General features: G+C 28.8%; 1 protein-coding gene across 7 annotated transcripts in view; it reads left to right on the top strand.

Annotated features, from left to right (window-relative positions):
• Positions 1–9,008, top strand: part of LOC102681760 (protein kinase C and casein kinase substrate in neurons protein 1) — a 55,701-nt gene that overhangs the window by 21,788 nt on the left and 24,905 nt on the right. The window contains exon 1 of one of the 7 annotated variants that reach the window (XM_031508003.1): positions 8,405–8,692. The exons of the other annotated variants lie outside the window; for them this stretch is intronic. The gene's annotated coding sequence lies outside the window, so the exon portion shown is untranslated. Of the gene's footprint in view, positions 1–8,404; positions 8,693–9,008 lie in introns of those variants that run through there. 7 annotated transcript variants of the gene reach the window in all.

Here is a 9,008-nt window from a genome sequence, read left to right as displayed (position 1 = left end):
ATATTTTAAATCACTTTTAAATTAAGAAAAAATATTTTAATTATTAGACTATATATAACCTAGAAAAAATTTTTCTAAAAATTCAATATTATTTTTATTAATTATAAATTATATATAATTAAAATTATTAAATTGCAAGAATATAATAATTTTGGTATTAACGTCTCGTAACTACAAAGAATGCAATTTACAATCGCTTTCACTGGTATGATGTTTGTTACTTCCGGAATAGCGTGAATTCTTATCGTAAATGATGCGTTTACCTGAAGAATTTTAATTTTTTCTCTCTCTCTTTCTCTCTCTCTCTTTCAACGTCAGATTGATGCGATCTAACGTTATTATATTAGATCGTGAATAACGGTGTTCGCACATTGCAATAAGGTGATCGTGTCTCTGTAACGTTGTATCTTATGCAACTCGTTTAGATTTCAAAACAGTCTTCTTAACGGTTTCATGACGATCGTCCTTTAATATTATATGTCATATTTTATAAAATATGTAATTTAATTAAATTTGAGAAGGAAACTTATTCGTACATATTTTCATCAGGTCGTATAATAATTAAAAAAAACGATGATTGTTACATTTTATAAGAAAAAAAAAAACTATTGAATTTTATAAGAAGTATATCATTTTTATAGAAAATAAAATTGATCTTCTTTGAAATTCTAACGGCACATTCGACACATTGCTTTCAATTTTTTTCACTTCGATCTACTTCTATTGCGCGAGCTATTTTACAAAAACTCTTAGCTATATTTCTTGCATTTACTATCAAACAAAAACAAATATTTTTATTCGAATTTCATTTTATGAAACAAACTCTCAAATTCTTTCATCGCTAGTTTAAAATTTTCCAATCAATATACAAGGCTTTCTTTCATAACGGCAGCGGAAATAATTAAAAGATAATTCTTCTCTTTTTATTATACGATTTCATAAACGTAAATTATGCTTAATTAAGAATTATAACTATAAGCAGGAATTACATTCTACATCTTCTTCGAAAATACGCATTCATTCGAAAATTATTGTGTATATATCTTATTTTTTACGTATATAAATAAATATTTCAAACTTTCAACAATAATGCATACATTTTTCTCCCTGTAATGTAAAACGTTTACTACTACACCATTACTTCCTCTATCTTCATATCTAGTAAAATAAATGATCGAATCAATTATCCACACTTTTTCTACGAAACATCCATTTAAGTTCTCGATGGAATTCCCCGATGAATTCAAACAAATGAATAACAATAAATAATAAATAAATAGATTCAGCACGCAACATTATACATTATATATTTCTCACGAAATGTAATCTGGAAGTAAAGCAGTTTGATCTATCATTTTACGAACACGTGTTGCTTATGAATATTGCTAAAGATAAAATTATAAGAAATAAAATTAGTGGAATAGAATTTTGAGACTTTAATTAAGGATAGGTTTAGTTTAATAAGGACTGGTTTAATCACACCTGTCAGTGTAAAACTATGGACAATGAAAGTGGACTTGTATTACTTATATATAATTATTTATTATCCGATGTTGTCCGATGTTGCCCGATGTTACCCGATATTGCCCGATGTTGCCCGATGCTAGCCGAATGTTGCCCACGAACATGACAGTATTTCTCTAAAGAACAAACACTCCACGAAATTTTTTGTGCTCCCTTTAAAATTTAGAATTCTCGATAGAAAAACAATTGGCAGATAAAAAATGATATCCTTTTACAATTCTTTTCAATTCTTTTACATTCTAATTAGACAAAAAAATATCATTATAATCGTATTATTCGTGAAAAATGATTTTGCGTAGTAATAAGAAAAAGTAATCGTAATTAAAATTAAAAGTACATCATACTTATGCAAAGAAAGAGACGATACAAAAATCGAGAAAATCAGATTTTTAGTAAGAATTATAGTTGTTTTAACCTCGACATCTTTAACTATTTCTTTTTGCATGTATACCGAGTAGTTACGACCTTATTGATACATTCCATCGCATGGAAAACTAATGTGCTATGCTAGAAAACAAGGCGCGATACGATAATAGCGATAATAGTTTAATGGTTTCGACGATAATTCTAAGTAGTAAACTCTTTCGATACCAGTGCAGTTTTATCTCGAACATATAGGTGTCAATAGATTCTTTAGGATTCGATAAAAGACAGAAAGAGAAGGTATGTTTTACATCTGTATTCTTAGGATTTCATGTGGGTGATCTGGGTGGAGTACAAATTAACCGCATACCTTATTATTTTTTATATTGGTTATCTAGTATTATATATATATATACATAATATTGAAGAATTATAGGCTTTAAACATTGAAACATTCAATTTTTCTAGTTCTCAATATATTGTTGTAATATTTGTTGTAAAGAAATTTAAAATTTTTTTAATATCTCAAAATTCTAGATAAAACATATTAATAAAGTATATAAAAATAATACAAGTTTTTAATTTAAAAACATAATAAAAAAAAAATTTAAAAAATATTTTCTAACGATAACACGAAAAAATATGTTTATAAATTGAAAAAGAAAATAATCGATTGCTCTTTATCTTATACGTGTTAACCATTTCTGCAACAACAAAGTATAGCTACAACTAAAACATTAGTATTGAATCGTCAACGCCTACTCACTTATTGTCGACATTGCTTACGTCATATAAAGAACTTTTTCAACAAAATGCAAAAATAAAATACTAATAATAAATTTACATATTTTTGCAATTTTATATCAATAATCGTTTTTCCAATATCAGTGATCCTCAATAAATATTATCACTGTGTTATCGCTGAAAAAAAATTTGCATATATGTTAACTTTTCTTTTTTCAAAGAATTCTAAAAACTAAATTAAATCCATCGTTCGCAAATCCATACGCGCAAAAAGTCTATTTTCATCCCACTTATCGGAAACATAGCATCAGAACACGTGGCAAGATATAATATCCATCTAAAATTGTTTCTCGTCGCGATTCTCTCGCGGCCAAAAAAATCACTTTACACCCCATTTCGCCCGAAACGGTCTCTACGGTTTTCGTGTCGGTAAGAAAAGAAAAGAAAAGAAAAAAAATAAATAAAAAAAAAAAAGACCCTCTCGGCTATCTTTGAACGGTTTCCCCGTTGCACACAACGAGACGAAACTAACTGCACGCGACGCGGTATTTTTAGAGATTGGAACAATGTACGTACACGTTATTTATAACGCGGCGTTTCTTCTTTCATTCCGTTAATTGTTTGCGAAAAACATAATTTACGACCACTTTAAATTCGTATTCGCATTCAAATTGAATCATGGATGGATGTCGAGATTTTTCAATTTTTTTTAATAAATAGAATCGTTTCTGCCTTAGGATACATAGGCGAACAAGTTTGAGAATTTGATAGTCAAAACATTATTTTCGGATAATTTCACTTGTAAAAAATTAATCTGAAGAGTAACTCTAAAAGCAGTATATTAATGAAAAATAACTTTCGATGGTAAATTTTATTTTCAAATATATTTATACCCTTGTGAATTCATTTGAAAATAAAACACTTCCACAAATATCTCACAAGTTAACTGTTATCCGAGAATAGCTTTCATTCTCAACGCGATTAGAAGGAATTTTCCATTAAGGAAAAAAAATAAGCCTCGAGGCCAATTTTCTCAAATGTATTCCCATCCTTAAGCCGAATCCGTACACAGCTATTTACGAACAGTATTCGTAATACGCACATTCGCCAATAGGACTGGGATATTTGTGCAAGCAACGAAACTGTTTCGAACATTGTCCGTGACCGTTCGGTTTAATTAAATTACTTTGCAAAGCAGAATCGGAATGATATAAACACCGGTTAATCGGGACCACGTGATAATACGATTAATCGAGGCGTTGCTGTGGATATGCAACATGTGTAACAGCACGTGTAATATTAATATCGTTTATACAATATCGTGGCGCGAAGCAGAGCGCGCGAGCGCGTAATTTGCACTCGCCATTCAGACGGAGTACATCCTCATTAAGCCGATCAGACTGAGTTTGCATGCATTACTTATATTGTCCAACTGGTGGAGGAAGACGTTGATTGGAAAAGAAAAGGAAGAGAAAAATGTGAAATTTTTCTTACAAGTTTATATCTTTTTTTATTTAAATTCTCTTGATATAGATGATATAAATTGGTTTTGATGCTTGATCGGGGGAAAAAAAAAGATCTGATTCTCGGCGTATCATCGAAAAATAAATTATACATTTGGTTAGAATTACTTGTCGTATTTGGAGCGGGAAGCATCCCGTTGAACCGTTCTTTTTCGCGGCTTGCGGCGGAACAGTTAGATCGCAGTTTGTGTTCCATTGGCGGATATATAGAAGCCACCGGTTCGTGGAAATATTTTTCGATATTAAATTTTTAAATATTAAATATCGTTTAGATTGAGTAGAACTTTCGACGAATTTTTTCGATGATTATTTAACCTTTGTATCGGACAATTAATTCTGGCTTTATATATCGATCGATCATTAATTAATTAAGTAGTAAATTTTCTTCATAAAATGCACGAAATGATTGAAATAAAAATAAATTGTCGAGTTTCCGTCGTCGGATAGACAAATGAAGACACCAATCTCGCACGATGTTGCGGATTGATTAAGTTTTATAGCGCATAAATGTGTCGTATTGTGCAATAAAAATCTAAGAACCCAAGTCGCTTTCACGAGTGACGATCATTTACTTGTGCTTCACGTCGTAAATTGTCTAACGCCAAGTTTGGTTTTTTTGCCGTAAGAGTTCATTAACCATGGATACAAATCGAATTCATATAATATATATATATATATGTGTGTGTGTATGTGTGTGGTGTGTGTGGTGGTATATAAAATGTACATAAACGATCCTTCTTCCACGTACGATATAATCATCGTCAGATTTATAACAGGATTGAACACAAATAGGGCCTCTCGACCCATCAAGCTTCGCTAGTCGAGGAAGCCAACTCCCTTTGAACGCTCCATCGGTAACATAATCAATAGAGACAAGAAATATAGTACGGTTTTTCCTTTTACCACATCTCTGCTCTCATGAATTAACTACGCGTGATTGCTGGCAGCAAAAATGAAGCGGCAATTGATTCTAACTTGTTTGTCCGTTGAATTTTATACAGGGTATTAATATATTCGTTTAGAAGCTTGATTCTACAGATTAAAAACAAGCAGTACAAAAGTTGGTACGTAAAAATATGGATTCATGCTTATTTATCGGGTTATTAGTATTAGAATTATTTTTTCTTCGAAATAAGATATATAGAAACTTAAAATCTTTGAATTATAGAGATTTCAAAATTTTCGAGCTAAAGAATTTTGACAAACGAAAATTCGAAGATTAATAATTTTCCAATTGTAACGATTTACAAAAAGAAAATTTAATTTTTGGTATATTTCTGATATTTAATTGATATATTTAATTTTAAGTTTTTGAAGTGCACAGGTAAAAGAATTCGATTTATAAATTCCAAATTCGAGGTAAAATAATGTATCTGGATATATGGCGAACAATTCTATTCTATAATTCTAAGTCTTCTATTTCGATTAAGATAAGATAAGGCTTTTGATGGATTGAATAAAATTATAGTCTTGTAAAAAAGGCTGTATAAAAATATATTTTTAGTATAATTATGTAAGTGTACAAATTTCTATATATTCTGAAAGATTTGTAATCATATTTGCTATTTAAATCATTGTAAAAATAAATAATCATTGTTGTAGTAGTTAAGTTTTTACGGGTGCAACGATCCGTTAAGATAAATAAGATGAAGAAAATTTTAAACGCAGGTAAGGAGAAACGAGAAATAACCTCTGAGTGAAACAAGCTTTCTAACTGCTTGTAGTAACGAATTTGGTTGGCTTCGGATAAACTGACCAACATTGTTATAGTCTATACCACGTGCATGCTAATCCTTAAGCTCAAATTAAGTTTTGATTACATTTCGCGTTATACAATCTAAATGGCGCTATTTTATTCAAGTTTAAAAATTGTCTTCGTCGAGGAAAATGAATTAAGATTCTTTTGAAATAACTGGTTTCTTCTGTTTCGTGAAGATAGAAATAGATGTATAGATAATATATACTTGTATGTATCATAATAATCGATCATATCTCTTTGGACAAATAAATTATGATTGTTAATTTGGTAATGTTGACATTTTACGTTTACAGATCTATTAAATTAATTTTATCGAGATTAGTATATCAAAATATTTGTAGTAAAGGTATACGTCAACAATATGTTATGATTAATTTTAATATATATTATATTAAATGTATACTTTTATACGATTTTCAATTAAGTTTTATTTATTTGCAAAAAACAATTGTTACATCAATTAATTAAACAGAAGATAACATATTCCAAATATTTCAAAATTTATTTCTTTTTCTCGAGTATTACGTATCCATTGAGTAGAGATTCAAATACGCTCAATCCGATTTTATTATTCTTATTTTTCAATTTTCTTTCTAAACGTCATAAATAGCTACGAATCGATGATTAGTTGGAAAATTGACGTGACATACACAACGAAGAATAACCATCCTTGACCGGATTTACGATACAAGCGTATACAACTGCTAATTAGCGGTATAAGCTAATAAATTTTTACGAGGAGGAGTGGTTGTTACGCAGGCACTCTTCTGTTCTTAATCGATTAGCGGTTAAAACATATGCCAAGCCTTTGGATATAGCTATCTTGATTTCGCGCGTGTCACGCTCAAGACTCATTGATTCGTCATCTTATTACTTCGAAAGAATTACGCAGTTTAAATGAAGAAAAATGCGGTGTAATTCTTTTGAGATAAAAATATTGGTAATTATATTTTACATAAAAAAGAATAAGAAGCCTTTTACGATAGAATTAAACGATAGAGAATGTAAAATATACATTTTTAGCCTCGGTTACGTAAACGAAAATGCATTGATGTTTTCATTAACATGGTAATTATCACTTTTAGAAAAAAAATGGGTCAAATAATACTAATTTTCAAACATTGGCGCTATATTTTAATTCCATCTCTTCTGTAAAATGGCGGATTGAGAATTATCGCGATGTATAATCACTTGTAAATATTTGTAAAAGTATTTCTATACTTTTACTCAAATTCTAATAAATTATATTATCAAAATCAACGATAATTTTATTTCATATGAAACATCGTGAGTATGTAAATCATAATAGGTTAGAATTGTAGAACAATTTTTTTAATTGGTCATTTCGAGAGGATAAAATCGATACGAGATACGAGATAGTTTATAACAAACTTTTAAACTATAAAATATTTAATATTCAAATGTTTTAGTGTTATTTTTTAAAATTGTTTTTTTTTATATTTGGTTATAATATTGATTTCACATTGTATTATAATACATTGAAATAGCTTATAATAAAAATATAATATAATATAATATAATTATAGCACAATTCAATTTTCTACCGATTCAAAAATATAACAATTTTAGATTCTCCAAATAATAAGAGAAGTATAAATCAGAATATGTTTGTTTACTGGAAATGACGAAATTCGTACGATAAAACGTATAAACGTTATTTCAACATCAAAATATATTTACAAAATTCAAAAAAAAAAAACAAAAGTTATGAAATCTATATAATCAATATAATAATATAAAAAAAAATTTTCGATCCATTTATCTTTTTCTCAAGAAAACACAAAAATTTTATCTTTTATCTTTTTATATGAACATCAATCTAAATCCAATATAGTGCACTCATGCTTATATATTTCTTTATTGCTTTATATCTATTGCTTTATATATTTCTAAACGATTTACGAGCGATTTGAGAAATTAATTGTTTAATTGTGTTAAAATACGTATAGTATTCTGGCTGCAAAATATTTTATCTAAATTTTTATTCTGAAAAGTTTTTTTGAATTATTAAATACAAAAATAATGATTATTTTCCATAAAAATGAAGCTAATATAACCTCACTTAACCTATACTTTTCTTTAAAGAAAGTTGATCATTTTTTCATTCATTTCGTTTGTTTTTAGTCTTAATAAATTTATTTTTTAAATATATATTACATTCATAAATATGTTATTTTTAATTACTGAACAATGTATGTATTAGTAAAAAAAATCTACTATAAAAATATAAAATATAAAAACTTTATTGGATCGTTTTATTTGTGTGAAAAATGATTATTAGTTTTGTTTTTAAAATAAAAATACATGTAGAAAAAATATTTCGCAGTCCAAATACCATATTTTATCGATTGGATCAAGTCGTAGAATATTCGATGAGGTGTTACCTATTATTATCGTTTCGACTAATTGCCATTCCAACGAACACGTAATACCGCCATGTGTACATACAGGTTACGTATGTATACTTTTTTTCATCGAGTCGAGTCACAGTCGGCTGTTCTGGAGAGAGAACCGTCAGTTCAGTACGAACCGTTGTACTGTATTTTACATTTAACGTGACTCCGCTCAACACACGTTATTTATAAATTTGTGCGCGATCCATCACGTTTTTTTTCGAAGCGACGAAAGTATGCAGTGATTCCAGTGCCGGATTTCGAGTGATATTCGAAGTAGTTTTGTTTCTCAAGTTGTCGAAGATTAGAAAAATTTCATTTGACGAGTGTCGAGTGTCGTTGCTTAACCATGTCATACTCACAAGGTAAAAATTGTTTGTCGTTCATACAATTTATCTAAAGAACCGATATAGTCGTGGTCAGTCAAATGAAAAGCTATGAATGTTTCGAAAATTGAAAATTGAAATATTGTAGAATACATGTGTTAAAATAGTGTAGTGGTGTTGATTCCTGTATTCTTGGAAAAGTATTGAAAATAATAAATGGAATTTAGTGATAATAAATTGGTATTAAGTGACAATAAGTGAATTAACGAAAAATGTGTAAATTTTAGGTTAGGATGCTTAGATGGGTATGCGTATGCAGGTTTTGGATCATGATTTTTTAGAAATTCAATTTATC

The sequence above is a fragment of the Apis dorsata genome, unplaced genomic scaffold (assembly GCF_000469605.1).
Source record: "Apis dorsata unplaced genomic scaffold, Apis dorsata 1.3 scaffold_74, whole genome shotgun sequence".
Lineage (NCBI taxonomy): Eukaryota > Metazoa > Arthropoda > Insecta > Hymenoptera > Apidae > Apis > Apis dorsata.
Note: the sequence above shows the minus strand (reverse complement) of the source record. Positions and strands in the feature narration are given on the sequence as shown.